Source organism: Mesoplodon bidens (genome assembly GCF_964165515.1).
Source record: "Mesoplodon bidens genome assembly, contig: HAP1_SCAFFOLD_518, whole genome shotgun sequence".
Taxonomy (NCBI): Eukaryota; Metazoa; Chordata; class Mammalia; order Artiodactyla; family Ziphiidae; genus Mesoplodon; species Mesoplodon bidens.
The window spans coordinates 265,352-282,570 of NW_027671192.1; the positions used below are offsets into that span (position 1 = coordinate 265,352).

General features: G+C 38.9%; 1 pseudogene across 1 annotated transcript in view; it reads left to right on the forward strand.

Moving 5' to 3' along the window:
* Positions 1–17,219, forward strand: part of LOC308611703 (ubiquitin-like modifier-activating enzyme 1) — a 40,415-nt pseudogene that overhangs the window by 21,211 nt on the left and 1,985 nt on the right. Inside the window, exons 2-13 of the transcript in view lie at positions 8,464–8,561; positions 8,649–8,795; positions 8,919–9,104; positions 9,215–9,318; positions 9,409–9,489; positions 9,820–9,975; positions 12,441–12,607; positions 12,730–12,926; positions 14,572–14,636; positions 14,858–15,053; positions 15,715–15,776; positions 15,899–16,085. The product of the transcript in view is annotated as a ubiquitin-like modifier-activating enzyme 1 (transcript). The remainder of the gene's footprint in view (positions 1–8,463; positions 8,562–8,648; positions 8,796–8,918; positions 9,105–9,214; positions 9,319–9,408; positions 9,490–9,819; positions 9,976–12,440; positions 12,608–12,729; positions 12,927–14,571; positions 14,637–14,857; positions 15,054–15,714; positions 15,777–15,898; positions 16,086–17,219) is intronic.

The window sequence follows — 17,219 nt, forward strand, 5'->3', positions numbered from 1 at the left end:
ATAAAGTGTTGGTAACTAAGTCACTATGCTGTAAGTTAGATCCCAAGAATCTACACATTTTATACCAGGACATTTGTACTCTTTGACTATCATCTCCTTATTTTTCCCAACCCCACACCTATTAAATACATATCGACTCTCTGTTTTGATGACCTCTGCCGTTTAGATTTAATAAATAAGTGGGACCACACAGTTTGTCTTTATGTCTCTGATTGTTTCACTAAGCATAATGCCCACAAGTTGATTTCATGTGGTCACAAATTGCAGGATTTTCTTTATATGGCTGTATAATATCCATTGTGGTAATATATACAGTTCTTAATCCGTTTATTCATTAATAAACAGTTAGTGTCTATGCTTTGCATATTTTGGTAATTATTAATACAGTGAACATTGGAGTTCAAATATCTCAGTAAAGTAACTGATTTCATTTCCTTGAAATATGTATATTCAGAAATGGAATTGCTAGGTTATATGGTGGTATTATTTTTAGTATTTGAGGAACATCCTAATTTTTTTATGTAGTGGTTGTACTAAGGTATATTCCCACCAACAGTCTGTAAGTTTTCCCTGTTTTCTACATGCTTGACTACACTTTTATGTCTTTTCTTTTTCATAATAACCACTATGAAATGTGTGAGTTGACAACTCTTTGTGGTTTTATTTTGTATTTCTCTTACTATTACAGATGTTGACCAAATATTCGTGAGCCTGTTGGTCATTTGTAGGTCTCCTATGAAGGTAGTATATCTGATAAGGTGTTCAGCCAACGTTTTATTTAGATTATTCAACTTTTTTTTAATTGAATCCTTTTATGTTTGGACATTAGTCCCGTAGCTGGCATGTTGTTGGCAAATATTTTCTCCCATTCCATAGGAGAATTCCTATGCCTCCTGTTCCATTCCCTCTTCACTCTGTTCAAGATTCTTTTTGTGCAGAGGCTTTTATATTTGATTTTGTCACACATGTTGAATTTTCTTTTTGTTCCTTCTACTTTTGGTATCATATCCAAAAGATCCATTGCTGAGACAAATGCTTTGGAGATTGTTTTGTTTAATTCTAGGGATTTTGTGATTTCTGTTCATGTTGTGTTAATTTTTGAATCGTCTAATATGGGTGTTCAATTTTATTATTTTCCGTGTGGATATCCCTTTTTTCCAACACCACTCAGTGTAAAGTCTATTTTTACTCCATTGTTTATTCTTGTCGTCCATGTCAAATGTTAGTTGACTGGACATGGCTGAGTTTATTTCTGTGCTCTCAGTCTTATTCTATTGGTCTATTGTCTGTTTTTATGCTAATTTCACACTATTTTGATTACCATAACTTTGTATAATTGTTCGAAACCAGGAAGTGAGTTGCATCCAGTTTTGTTTATCTTGCTGAAAATTGCTTTGTCTATTTTCAGGGTCCTTTCTTGTTTTGTACAACTTTTAGGATTGTTATTCTATTTCTAGGAAAATTGCCATTGAAAATTTATTGGGTTTCAATTGAGTCTATAGATGGCTTTAGGTAGCGTGAACATTTGAACAGTATTCATTCTTTCAATTCAGAAACATGGGATAGGTTTCTATTTACATGTGTCTTCTTCAGTTTTTGAAAATGTCATATTTTTAGGTGTAGAGATGTTTTTGTGTCCTTGCTTAAATGTAGTCCTAACATTTTATTGTTTTTGGTACTGCCGTAAATGGAAGTGTTTTCTTTATTTTTCTGGCAGCTATTTTCTTGTTAGTGTATAGACATGCAACTAATTTTGTATTTTTTTTCACATCCAACAACATTACTGAATTTGTTTAATAGTTCTAACGATTTTATTTATGTCTGAGTAATATTCCATTGTATATATATGCCACACATTCTTTATCCATTCATCTGTCCATGGACAGTTAAGTTGCTTGCATGTCCTGGCTATTGTAAATAGACCTGTAATGAACTTTGTGTTCCATGACTCCTTTTGAATTATGGTTTTCTCAGGATATAAGCACAGTAGTGGGATTGCTGGGTCCTATGCTATTTCTAGTAGTAGTTTCTTATGACCTCCATACTGTTCTCCATAGTGACTGTAACAATTTACATTCCAAACAACAGTGCCAGAAGTTTCCCTTTTCTTCACACCCTCTACAGAATTTATTGTTTGTACAGTTTTTGTTGATGGCCATTCTGACTAATGTGAAGTGATATCTCATTGTAGATTTGATTTACATTTCTTTAATGATTCATGATATTGAGCAACCTTTCATGTGTTTTGTGGCAATCTGTATATCAACCTTGAGAACTGTATAGTTAGATCTTCTGCCCATTTTTGGATTGTTGTTTGTGATTTTGGTTTGGAGCTGCATGATCTGTTGGTAAAATTTGGAGACTAATCCTTTTTCAGTTGCTTCATTTGCAAATATGTTCTCCTATTCTCAGGGTTGTCTTTTGGTCTTGTTTATGGTTTCCTTTGCTGTGCTAAAGCTTTTAAATTTCACTAGATCCCATTTGTTTATTTTTGTTTTTACTTCCATTTCTCTAGGAGGTGGGTCAAAAAGAATCTTGCTGTGATTTATGTCATAGAGTGTTCTGCCTAAGTTTTCCTCTAATTGTTTGGTCATGTCTGACTTTACATTTAGGACTTTAATCCATTTGTGTTTATTTTTGTGTATGGTGTTAGTGAGTGTTTTAATTTCATTCTTGGACATGTATCCGTCCAGTTTTCCCAGCACCACTTGTTGAAGAGTATGTCTTATCTCCATTGTATATGCTTAACTGCTTTGTCAAAAATAAGATGACTATATGTGAGTGGGTTTATCTCTGGGCTTTCTATACTGTTACATTGATGTATATTTCTGTTTTTGTGTCAGTAACATACTGTGTTGAGGACTGTAGCTTTGTAGTATAGTCTGAAGTGCAGTTGCCTGATTCATCCAGCTCCATTTTTCTTTCTCGTTTGCTTTCGTTATTCGGTGTCTTTTTATTTCCATACACATTGTGCAATATTTTCTTCTGATTCACTGAAAAATGTGACTGGTAGTTTGATAGGCATTGCATTGAATCTGTAGATTTATTTGGGTAATATAGTCACTTTTACAATGTTGATTCTTCCAACCCAAGGACATGTCATATCTCTCCATCTGTATCGTCTTTCATTTCTTTCATCAGCGTCTTATAGTGTTCTGCATACAACTCTTTTCTCTCCCTGGGTAGGTTTATTCCTATTCTTTTTCTTGCAATGGTAAATAAGAGTGTTTCCTGCTGACAGGGTGACACCATTAGCTCCTGCTCAACTGCTCTCTCTTATCACCAACAGAAAGTTCACTTTCTGCTCTGTTCAGGGAGTCAAGAGGAGTCCAAGCTGTCTAAAAGCCTACACGTCATTTGTAGAAAGGATCTAAACTTCAGGTATCCCCTGAGGTATGTCTTTGCATCTATGGCCCATGGTGACATTTAGGGGATGTCTATTCTGGAGGGGACCTATAGGAGGTGCTGTTTAGGGACTGAGGGGAGGTATTTGGATGTCTCTTTGGGGGCATAGCATTTTGCAACAGGGCTTAGGAATATTTGGCGGATGATCATTGGTGTCCATGTTTCGATAGCACATGGTATTTGCAATGTTCTCCAAAGGGAAGTGGATTTGGGTAAAATTGGAGATTGATAATCAAGGCAGGATTTGAGGAATATTGTTTAAGTAAGGGTCCTAGTACAAATGTTGGGATCTTTCCAGAATGGCCTTTGTGACCCAAGTTCCATTATAGGTTCCTCCAAGCATTTGGAGATCTGTGTCAATAAGATTCGTTTCATAGGGGATCACTTTTTTCGTAAAGATAGTCTTCAACTCAGGCTAAGAAAGGATACTGGGGCCTAGTCAACTAGGATCTGGGGAGGAACACGGTACCATTAGGACTTCATTTGCTATAGTTTTACTACCATTCATGAACATATGGTGTCCTTCTTGTCAGGAATGGAGAAAGAACAGTTGTGCTGCTGGGACACAGATATTATCATGCAAAATTACATGAATTGGTTATTCATGAGGGAGAGTATAGTCCCAATTTAGAGAGGCTCTATTTAGGACAGTTGTACATCTATCATGAAGAGTATGGCCTTTGCTCATTCATGTACATAAACCATGTATAATTTTCCCTAACGGGTTATAGATTTGTGAGCCTTGCGTCTAGCGAAGAAGTAGATACTTCTGTATATGAGGAAGGGAAAGCCTTCTGGTCCAGTATGTCAGTTACCTGCAAAGTTTCTAAATGAAAAATCCAGCATTGTTCTTTCCCAGCTGTGTGATCACAGGCAATTTTTTTTCAGCATCCATTGATGGTATGAAGGTGATGATAAGAAGAATAGCAAATACTTACATGATCTTTACAGTGTGGGGAATGTAAGTCTTTATCAGGTGTCATAATACACCAGGTAATTTAATAGTACTCCAGCTACTAATATTAATTAGGTAGTACTTACTGTGTGTCACACTCTTTTTTAAGCACTTTATTCATATTTATTCCTTTAAACTCTACCAATGGGGTAAGTTACAATCATTATCCTCATTTTATAGATGGCCCAGAGAAGTGAGGTCCCTGTCTTCAGGTCACACAGCTGGTAATCATGGAAAGAATTACTGTGAGGGTCCAACACTACTCTTGTGTCAACTGTGAGCTGAAACACGAAAGGATCATTGTTTCTTCCTCAGAAAGGACAGCTAATGGGTTATGTCAGAAGATGATAGAGTAAGGCCCTCCAAAAATTCTTTACATTACAAACCTACAAAGTTGTCAGACTCAACTTTTTCAGAACTCTGGAAATTGACAAAATTTCACAGGAACTAGGGAAGTATTTACGTGTTGAAAAATGACTGAATCTTGGTAAGATCAGCAAGCTCTAGAGACTTTAAATGGTCACAATCCCATCCTCCTTTTTTCCAGCTTAATAATAGTACATATTGAAAGAGTATGCATTCCTTTTGCATCTGAGTAGCCACCAGAAGGAGAAGAACAAAGTGAGAATTCTTTCAGAACCTAATCTCCAAAGATTTATCATTATCTGACGTGACTGAGATGTTCCTTGGAATTCTGCGTTTGCAAGACTGGCTATATTTGACATAATTTGGACGTCACCCAGTTCGAATGTACTTTGACATGGGGAGTTGTCAAAATAATTATGGGGGCAGAAAGAAAGTTGTAAGAATTAATGCCAAGAAACACCCCAAATTTGATGCAAAACATCATTATACAGATTCGCCCAGCTAAACAAACTCAAAGCAGCGTAAACTCAAAGAGATCCATAGCAACACATATCATAATTAAACTACTGAAAGCCAAAAACCAAGAGAGAATTGTGAAAGCACTGTGTAGCAACCCATGGCATGTAAGAGATTCTCAATTAAGCCAAAAACAAAGATTGCACATTAGAAAACATGCAGGGCAGAAGACACTTGGATACATTCATAGTGCTAAAAGAAAAAAAAAATAAAACAAATACTGTCAACCAAGAATTTTATATGCAGCAAAACCATCTTTTGAAACTGAGGACAAGATTAGGACAATTCCAGATAAGCACAAAACGGAAAGGATTTATTGCTAACTATCTGCCCTACAAGATGAGATAATTCCTGGAGAGAGTCCAAACTAAAATGAAAGACACTTTGATGATAACGCAAATGCAGAGAAAGGAAGAACATCAGTAAAAGTAATTATATAGGTAAATACAGAGGATAATTTAAACGAATTTTTTGTGTGTATGAATGTAGTCTGAATAATAGTCCCCCAATATGCCCACATTTTAATCCCCAGGACATGTATGTTATTTATGCAGAAAACTTTGCATATATGATTATATTAGAGTCTTCAGATGGGAAATTTTCTTGGGTTACCTTGGGTGGATCTAATCAAAATGTTTCTTATAAGAGGAATGAAGGAGATGTCAGTGACAGAGGACAAGTTAATGTGATGACAGAAGTAGAAAATGAACTGATGTATTTGAAGGTAGTAGAAGGGGTTACTAGCCTAGGAATACTGGCAACCACTAAGCAAAAAAAAGGGCAAGGAAATACATTCTCCCAGTAGAGCCTCCAGATGGACCCAATCCTGCCAACATATTGACTTTAGCCCAGTAAAATGGATTTGGGACTTGTAACATGTAGTATTTTAAAAGAACAATTTGTAAAGTTTTAAACAATTGAATTCCTAAAAATGTGTTACAGCCACAATAGTAAACTAATGCAGTTACTTTTTTCTCTTACCTGATTTAAAACATTACTCCATAGGAAAAAAAATAATAATTGGTGCTGATGTATAAAGTGTGTAAAGATGTAATTTATGATAAGAACAGCACAAGAAAAAGGATAAACTAGATAAAAGCAAAAATTCGTATTTTGAAATTAAGTTGGTATTAATGTGAACTAGGTTGTTAGAAACTGTCAGTTTACTTTATAACAACCTAACTCCAGAGCAACCACTAATAAAATGGCTCTAAAATGTATATAGTAAAAGAAATAACAAATAACCATAAAAGTGGTACACTAGAAGATGTCCAATTAGAAAGCAGATTGGAAGTACGGATTTTTTAAAAACATGACCACCTATATGTTGTTAAAGAGACAAATCTTAGTGTGAAACAAATAGATTTTAAGTAAAATGTTGCAAAGATAAGTTTCATGCCAACAAAAATCGAAAGAAAGCTATAGTGACTATACTAACAATGGATACATCAGATTTTAAATAAAAAAAATTATGAGACAAAGGACAGTATATATTACTATATTATTATATTAGATTAATAATATATTATTGATAAAAGGGTAAATCTGTTGAAATACACAAGAATTATAAACAAATGCTCACCTAACAAAAAAGTTCCAGATACCTGAATCAAAAACTTACAAAATTTGAGAGAGAGATAAATAGGTTCAACAGCATATCCAAATAAGTGACAAAACGTATGATCACCAAGGGAAGAGAAGACCTAAACAAAACTATGATATAAACCGAATGGACTTAACAGACATGTACACAACATTCCTCCCAAGAACAGAAGAATGCAATCTCCTTTCACTTGAACTAGGAATGTTCTCCAGGATAGACTTCACGTTAGGCCATAAAACAAGTGTCAATAATTTAAATCACACCAAATTGTTCTCTGACCACAAAGGAAAGAATAATGGGCATCAATAATAGGAGGAACTTGTGAAAACTTGTAAACATGTGGAAATTAAAGAACACATTCCTAAGTAAAAAAAAGAGTCAAACAGTGTCCAAGGGATATTAGAAAATACTCTGAAGTGAATGAAAATGAAAACACAACATACCAAAATATGGGATTCTGCAAAAGCAGAACCCAGAGGAATATAGACATATATATATATATATATATATATATATATATATATATATATATATATATATATATATATATATATATATATATATATTATACATTTTATACATTTGTATAGTTTTCTCCATGTCTCTTTTGCAGTTTTTTAAATATATATTAAATATGGGTTTATAGTTTTATCAAATTGGGAAAATTTCTGCCCACATGTTTTTTGAAAATATTACTTTCGGAGCTCATTGCCACCCCATTATCTCTTTCCGGAACTCCAAGTACATGTATATTAAGGCACATGACTTGTTTGACTTTCCCCCCCCCCACTTGTTGTATTTTGCATAGTTTCTTCTACTTTGTTAAATTTCCTAATTTTTTCTTGTGTGTTAATTTGTTAATCACGTTATGTAAAATCACAGGTCAAGAACATTAAAACATCTATTATAAATATATTTCACATGTCAAAGAAATTCCCAAGAAAGGGGTGGGCCAAAAGAGTTTATGAAGAAATAATGGCCAAAAATTTTACAAATTTGATGAAAACTAAAGCCACAGATGTTGCTGGTAAGTTTCTGGTAAGTGTTGATGGATGGAAGGTAATTGTGAATGTTAGCGTTTTGGTGTTGCATTTTGTGTTCCTTTAATATTTTTGAGTCTGTTCTAGAGAAATTATGTAGTTGCCATCTGATCCTTTCAGGGCTTACTTCTTTTTCTCTAGAGTGGCATTTAGACATAGAATACCTGTGTTGTCTGAAGAAATCAGCATTGTGTTTTTGATTTTGTTTTATGATGTACGATACATTATTTTTATTTCTTAATTGAAGGATAGTTGATTTAATATTTAATGTTGTGTAACTTTTTGCTTTACAGCAAAGTAACTCAGTTATCTATATATACATTCTTTTTCATATTCTATTCCATGATGGTTTATCTCAGGAACCTGAATAGAGTTCCGTGTGCTCTACAGTAGGACCTTGTTGTTTACCCATTGTATATATAATAGCTTATATTTGTTAACACCAAACTCCCAATGTATTGGGGAGGGTGTTAGGTGAGGAAGAAGGTGGGAGGTTTTCATATCCCTGTTTTGATAGTGCTGTTGATCTTGGGAGGGAATGAATTGGCAGATAACCCTTCATTCTTTTCATCCCCCAGGTCTCTACACCTTTAGTATCTGTGATACCTCCAATTTCTCTGACTACATCTGTGGAGGCATTGTCAGTCATGTCAAAGTAACTAAGAGGATAAGCTTTGTGAGTATGAGCAGGAGGGTGTGTTGTACGGTTCCAGGCATCTCTACGGTTTTTACTTTTTTGGTTCTGATATCTTGCTCTCCACAGAAAACCTTGCCCTCTTCACAGGCAGAGCAGGACTTTGTGATAACAGATTTTGCCAAGTATTCTCGCTCTCCTCAGCTACACATTGGCTTCCAGGCCCTGCACCAGTTCTGTGCCCAGCATGACCAGACCCATCAGCCCCACAATGAGGTAGATGGGTGGGCAAGCCAGCCAGGTCCTTGAACCAAATCTGCTCTATGCCTTTTCATCTATTTAGTTTTTCTACCTCTCCCTCTCCCCACAGTGGTGTGATTGTTCTTTTTCTCCTTCCAGGAGGATGCAACAGAACTGGTGACACTAGCACAGGCTTGAATTCTCAAGCTCTGCCAACAGTGCAGCAAAACAGCCTGGATGAAGACCTCATCCGGAAGCCGGCTTATATGGCACCAGGGGATCTGGCACCCATCAATTCCTTCACTGGTTGTGTGGCTGCCCAGGAGTTTATGAAGGTCAGCGCGAGTGGAGACGGAGAGTGCTGGGCGTGGGCCAGGTTCCTTTCCGGCCCTGCTGCTTGCTGTCCAGCTCTGATTAACCAGTGATCACATCCGCTTTCTAACCGCCTCCTCAAGTCTGCTCTGGAAAGTTTATGCATTTTATACAGTAGCTGTACTTTGATGCCATTGAGTGTCTCCCTGAGGAAAAAGAGGCCTTTACAGGGGACACATGCCTTCCAGTATGTGATTTGGGCCCACAGATAAAACATTATTGTGGATCTTTTTAAGGTGGCTTTTCCCTAACCCTCTCTTCCCTTCACATGACTCAGTGCCAGAACCGTAATGATGGGCAGGAGTCTGTATTTGGCTCCGGCCTGCAAGAGAAGCTGGGCAAGCAGAGATACTTCTTGGTGAGAGAACCTTGTGGTCAAAAGCTACCTTTAGGTCCCCTAGGCTCTGGCCACCTCTTCTGGAATCTCCTCGTGGTGTACAAGGGATGGTGTTGGCTTGTACCCTCATCTCATCCCTCTTCCATTTTCTTCACACCAGGCCCTTTATATCCTGGTCTTGTGCCTCTTTCCTTAGAGCACCATGGATTTTTATGGCACTGTGACTTAAATATGCAGTCATAGATCCTCTTACCCTCTCTTGCCATCTGCAGGGGTAGTGAGGAGTGCGGAGTGGTTTTGGTACCCAGTGACCCTAACCATCTTGTGTCTCCCTTCTTGGCCACCACCCAGGTGGGTGCAGGGGCCGTTGGCTGTGAGCTACTCAAGACCTTTGCCATGACTGGGCTAGGCTGTGGGGAGGGTATGGCAATCACCATTACAGACATGGACACCATAGTAAAATCCAATCTGAATCGACAGTTTCTGTTCCGACCTTGTGATATCAAGGTGAGTGGAATGGATATGGTATGTGGTTCAGCTTTGTTTTTCACTTTTCTCCTGTCTTTTTCTGGTTATCTGTCTTATTGCCTTTGGACTTTATTTATTATTATTATTATTTTTTGGTACACGGGCCTCACACTGTTGTGGCCTCTGCCATTGTGGAGCGCAGGCTCTGGACCTTCAGGCCCAGCGGCCATGGATCATGGGCACAGACGCTCCATGGAATGTGGGATCTTCCTGGACAAGGGCACGAACCCATGTCCCCGAAACAGCAGGTGGACTCTCAACCACTGCGCCACCAGGGAAGCCCACCTTAGGACTTTTTTGTTTGTCTCTTTCCTTCAGTTCTTACCTTATTTCTTTTCTCTACCACTCACTCTTTCTTCCAGGAGATATTTATTGAAAACTTATTACATCTTTCATTTGTGAGTTTAAACCTGTCCCCAGCCATCTTTTTTTTTTCTTTGGTTTTTGGTTACGGCTAATGTGGAACTCTGGAAGCTAGATTATAGAGGGATCTATCTGGGGCGTCTCTGTAAAGTTCAGTGTTATTTTGCCTGCCCAGTGTTTATCTTTCCTTTCATTTTATCATGCAAATACTAGGTACTACTTAAGTAGTTAGAATATATAAGATAGCAAATGAAAGTTTTCTGCTTTTGTCTAGTGAGAAGACATAGTAAATGAGAGATTCTCTAATGCAGCGGAGGTTGGCAGCACTCTTTCCTCAAGTCCAAAAGATCACAACTCTTTTAAGAATACTAAGACATTATGTCCTTTTTATCCTCATTTTATCAGGTGAAAGGGTAATTTTCCACTCTGTTCTAGGAGGCTGTCCATAACCCCAAAACACAGTATTCTCCAAATGACCAGACCAATTCATGATGATACAGAACTGTGCATTAACTAAAGAGCCATTCAAAATACAGAGAAAGACAGTGGGTAATGATGTGGATCAGTATTTCACCTTTCAACTAAACGTTAAAGAAATATTGCTTGTCAAGTTTATATATATATATATATATATATATATATATATATATATATAAATATCAAGAGTCATCTGAAAATGTTATTGATTTTTTTTTTCTGTGAGGCTGGATATCCCTGACATCTTTCAAGCAAAACATGTAATACATTAAAGTCAGTAAATAATGAAAATTCAGCTATCTTCTAAGACATTATATAAGTAAAATTTGAAAAACTGTAAATACAGATTGACTCCTGTCATTAACGCTTTGTATTGGAGTTTCTTTCCTAGTGTTTGTACTATATAATGGAATTATTCCATATTAATTAATTAATTAATTTATTTATTTTTGGCTGTGTTGGGGCTTCCTTTCTGTGTGAGGTCTTTCTCTAGTTGTGGTAAGCGGGGACCATGCTTCATCGCAGTGCGCGGGCCTCTCACTAGTGCAGCCTCTCTTTTTGTGGAGCACAGGCTCCAGACGCGCAGGCTCAGTAGTTGTGGATCTGGCCTAGTTGCTCCGTTGCATGTGGGATCTTCCGAGCCCAGGGCTCAAAACCATTTTCTCTGCATTAGCAGGGAGATTCTAAACCACTGTGCCACCAGGGAAGCCCCTCCAATTTTAAATGGAGTAATAATATTTTAAAATGTTCTCAGATTAAATATCAAACGTAGGAAGTCTTGATAGCAGTGCATCAGATAAAAAAGAAACCACAAACTTTGTTTTAACTTCATTTTGAACAACTGCTAGAGCAAATAATAAATACCATAGCACTGTATGTGTTTAGAACATAACAAGGTGAAACATAATGTGTAGGGACAAGAATGAAAATGAAGATATAGAACTGGAAGTGCCATGAGAGGGTGTTTTGCAGTGTGGTAAAGGAAATCCTCATTGGAAAGGTGGTATAACCGCAGAGAATTAAAGATGGTATACGAGAACAGGAAGAAATCTCAGGGAAGAGTATGCCAGGTGAAGTTAACAGTGTGAGCAAAACCCTGAGTTTGGAATATGACTGCTATGTTTAAGTAGTAGAGACAGAGATAGATCATGGTAAGAGAGAAGGTTGTCAAAGGAATAGGGACCAGCTCATTTCACCCTTAGTGAAAGTGGGAATCAATAGAGGACTTTGAGGAGAGGAATGTGATCTGACTTGGTTTCAGAGGATCCTTTTTGTTTTTGTATGTTCAGAGGACCTTGGTTTTCTTTGCGTGAATGCACTCCAACTCGGGGTGCTAGTAACGAAAAACAGTGGATGTTCGGTAGACAAAAGAACAGATACTCAACCCATTGTCTCCTATTGTATCACTGTTTTCCTTTTTTATTCACGCCATTCCTCATTTGTCCCAGCCCAAGCTGTGTGGCATTTGTCATAGACCACAGAGCCTCCTGACCTCAGAGCCTAGGTCTTGTGCATCATTACTTAAATCCGTTTTCAGAACAGCTCTGTAAAGTTTTGTTGGGTGATTATGTGAATGACAGTTCTATTTCCCCATCACTACCCAGAAATTGAAGTCTGATACAGATGCTGCAGCTGTGAACCAGATAAACGCACACATCCGTGTGATGAGCCATCAGAACTGTGTGGGCCCTCACACAGAGCATGTGTATGATTGATAAATTCCTCCAAAACCTGGATGGTGTGGACAATGCCTCGGACAATGTGGATGCCCGTGAGTTTTGGGGATGGGTGAGGACGAGGCGAGAGTAATGTGTGTGTTTTAGGGAGTGTGTGTCACCGTGTCCTATCCTGATGTTATTTTCCCCACCCTCACCTGCTGCAACTTTCTCACAGGCACGTATATGGACTGCTGCTGTGTGTTGTACCGAAAGCCTCTTCTGGAGTCAGGCACACTGGGTACCAAGGGTAATGTGTAAGGGTTTATCCCCTTCCTGACAGAGTCATACAGCTCCAGCCAGGACCCTCCTGACAAGTCCATCCCCAGGTGCACACTGAAGAACTTCCCGAATGTCATCGAGCACACTTTGCAGGTGATCAACCTTGCAGGGAGAAAGAGGTGGAACAGATATGTACTGGGACAGTGTCTCAGTTGCCAAACTCTTGTTATTCCGATGATGAAGCCTCAGTGTATGTAATATCTGCCCTCTCTTTAACTCTCCTTCACTCACTTTAAACCTAGGAGCCTAACGCTTTTCATAATGATTTTTTTAACTTGAAATTTTTATTTTGCAAACATACAGGGAAGTATTATTTATACCATGTGAAATACTTTATGTGAGAAGTGTATATCTAAACCGTGAGGATATGTTTCTTTGTGTACAGGATACTATTTTGTCGTTGAACAAAATTAACTTAATATCATCTCTGCTAGTTATTTAGATATCTCTAATATTAAGTCCATATTTAGGAATAATTTTCTAATTGTTTCCCAAAATATGTTTAATAGTTTGTCAGCATAGTTGGGTTTATATAGTACACATACATACAAAAGACCATAACTCTCATGTACATTGACAAAGTAAAAGCACCCCATTAACTGGTCCTCAGAACTTGGCCCTAATTACAGTCCCCTTTCAGACCACAAATAACCATCCTTTTATCAAAATGATTCTTAACCCAGTCTTTGAGGCTATGTTTAGGAAGTATGGGAACAGGAAGAAAATGAGCAGTAACAGTTCAGTCTGTCACTTTTCCTTCCAGAAGGGAAGAGTTTATACTTGTGGAGTCAGTTCAGTATGTGTCTTTCTCCCTTTCCATGAATCCCATGTTGGTGTGTGTGTGTGTGTGTGTGTGTGTGTGTGTGTGTGTGTGTAGATACAGAGAGACGGAGAAAGAGATGTGTTTGTGTGTGTGTGTTCATTTCTATACATATAAATCCTCTCCTAGGTTATGGTTCTATTATTGTGTTTCTCTCTACCCAGTATGCAGAAAGGCCAATAAAAAGGATTTTAAAACTAATATACTATGTGCCCTTGGACTTAACCACTTCATGCTTCAGATTCCTTATCTGTAAAATTGGAATGACAGTAGTAACTCTCACAGGAATTCTGAAAAACATGTATACTTAATATGCCCTTGTGACTTTCAAACTAAGCTTTAAATGTGTACATGTTTGCTTATTTCTTATTAACTCCATGAGGTGTAGTTTTACTGTTACAGTGTTTGTCTTTAAAATTAGGAAACACAAGTACAGATATGCCTGATTGTCACAAGACTGTGGCAAAGCTGGCCTTTGAACCTGGATTTCGAGCATCAAGGTGCTCCAGATCACTTCACCAGTGACTATTTATCGACCTCCGAATTCACAGGGGTCAAACCTCTATCTTACTTTCTTCCCAGTGCCCAGAACCTGCATAGAGATCGTTCATGTTTTATTCTTGGTGTGAACTTTTTCTTGAATTGATGCATGACATACCTAGGGTAATGTGTACATCTTAATAAATTCTGCATGAATGTACACTTGTGTGTAAACCTCTTCCCAGATTAAGATCATAGGTTTTTACATTGAAGTGGTGAGGGCTTGACAAGTTTGAGGAGACACATTGGGAGGGTTTTCTTCCTCTGTTCTCCCATAACAGCCATGCTCTTCCTATTTGCTGTATTTCCTGATGGTGGTCCTAAGGCCTACAGAAACTTATTTGTTTCCCGTAACCCACATAGTGTTGATTTGCTCTGTCTGCCATGGATGAGTTTGAAGGTCTCTTCAAGCAACCAGCAGAAAACGTCAACCAGTACGTAATGTGAGTAATTCTGTCCAAATCCTCGCTCACCGTGTCTGCTGCCTGTCAGTCAAAGCATTCTGTAACCAGTGTAACACTTAGGACATGGTCTACTTTTCAAATAATCTAATGATTCCTTGGGCCTTATACATTTGGGAGTCAGCACTGACTTTTCATGCTGTTAAGCTCCCTCTGGGATCACTGTGTAACTCTGAGTTTTTGTCCTCTCTAATTCTTGATAGGGATTCAAAGTTTGTGGAGCAAACACTGCACCTGGCAGGCATCCAAACCCTAGAGGTGCTGCAGGCTGTGCAGCTCAGCCTGGTGCTTCAGCGGCCACATACATGGGCTGACTGTGTGACGTGGGCTTACTAGCACTGGCACAACCAGTGCTCCAACAACATCAGACAGCTGCTGCGCAGCTTTCCTCCGAACCAGGTATTACACTCTTCTGGGCTCCATTTGTCAGAATAGGCTTACTGGAAGCAGTTTGTTACACGCTTTTGACATGGTTCATTGCAGTTCATCCATTTGTGGCAAGACCACCAAGTCCCAGAGATCTCATTAAATGATTAAGTGAGTGATTTTTGAAGTCAAAGACCTGTTCCTCCCAACCTCTCTCCTCTACCTGCCCAGCCCTGTTCTCTCAAGCAACATACTTGGTACCTATTTCCCTTAGATATGACATGAGTCATTCCAGATTCCCTGTCAGGGCTATAGAGATTGTAGAAGAGAAATTTTGGTGTTAAGAGCACGGGACCTAGGTGGCTTCAAATCTCAACTGCATTTGATATTGGGACTAATCATGTATTTTCTCTCCGTGCCTTAGTAGCCTCATGTAGGAAGTTGGAATAATGGTGACCTAATTTCATGAGAGTTCTATGAGGGTTGATTTCTATTTACTAAGTTAATAAATTAAATATGTTACTACACGACTGGCAATCCATAAAAGTTTCATAAATAGCTCTGTGTCTGGCACAAAGGGGGTGCCCAGCGATATACTAATTTGGGACTTCCGGGCTTGAAAATGAGGAGTCACAATTATGAGAAAGACCTCTCCTCTCAGGTCCCACTCTCCCACATCTTTCTGTTTTCCTAGCTTACAAGCTCAGGAGCTCCTTTCTGGTCTGTGCACAGACGCTCATCTTTGATGTCAGCAATGAAGTCTCCTCCCTCAGGTCTCCTACAGTCGGGTCAAATGTGGGTACGTGGATGGGAAGGAGGCTGCAGCTCCTTAGGTGAGTACTGATATGCTTACCCCAACATACCTTGCCTTCTCTTAGCCCTTGCATCTGGACTAGGTGATAGCTGCTGCCAACCTGTTTGCCCAGGCCTATGGGCTGAGGGGCTCTCAGGACCGAGCTTCTGTGATCATACTCATTCAGTCTGTGCAGGTCCTTGAGTTCACCCCGAAGTCTGGTGTCAAGATCCATGTTTCTGACCAGGAGCTGCAGACCACTTCGTGTGTTGGTGAGGATGTTTATCTAGTTGGCCTAGAGCTAGCATCCTACTTATCACCTACCTATGCAAGCGTCCCTTGTACTTGTGTTTTGCCACTGGCTCTGCTCTGAGATCTCAGGCCTGAGATTAATCCACACTGTCCTTTGGTCCTTGCTTCTTCCAATTTAAAATAAGGTTGGTTGGTTGAGGCAAGTTCTCTGATGCCCTACTACTTTGTTCTTCCCACTGTTTCTCCCTCAGGTGCACCAGTTGGCCAGCTCTTTTCTGTGTGTATGTTTGCTTTGTTTTGTTCTTTCTCTGTTTCTTTTTGTGTCCATATGCAGGGACAAATGGATATGATCTTTACCAGTAGGCTCTCTGCCTTGATTTCTTCCTTGATTCATTTCATTATAGATCTCCTCATCCACCTCCCCCCTTCTTTGGTATGCCTGTTTACCCTATTGTTATTTATTTATTTACTGATTTATTTATTTATTTAGGCTGTGTTGGGTCTTCGTTTCTGTGTGAGGGCTTTCACTTCTTGTGGCTCACGGGCCTACTTGCTCTGTGGCATGTGGGATCTTCCCAGACCAGGGCTCGAACCCATGTCCCCTGCCCTGGCAGGCATATTTTCAACCACTGGGCCACCAGGGAAGGCCTAACCTATTTTTAACCTCCATATATCTTTCCTCATCTCCCTCTCTAGATAGCCCTCCTCATCTCTCCATCTCTAACTACCCCCCAACTCAAATTTCCCCCCCTCTACCCTATTCTGTCTCATGCTCTGTAAGTCTTCCTCTACATTTCATCTTCTTTACATATATCCTTCAATTTCTTCATCTGTATATCTCTCCCCTCCTGATGTATCCCCCGCATTTCCCTTCCGAAATAACTACTCTCTCATGCTCCTCTTTGTATATTTTCTTTCTTTATCTCCCTACGTGTCTCCCTTTCAGGTGTTTTGAACTTTCCCATTCTCTGAACGTTCTCATAATCTTCACATTTATCCTCCTTGGTCTCCCTCTTCAGATTTTTTTCACGTCTCTCCCATTTCATATTACTCTCTTCTTTGCTGTCTGTACACTTTCCCCCTATGTTCCTTTCTGTATCTCTTATCCCTCTGTCTCTTGTTTTCCCTCGTATCTTCCTTCATGTCTCCCCATC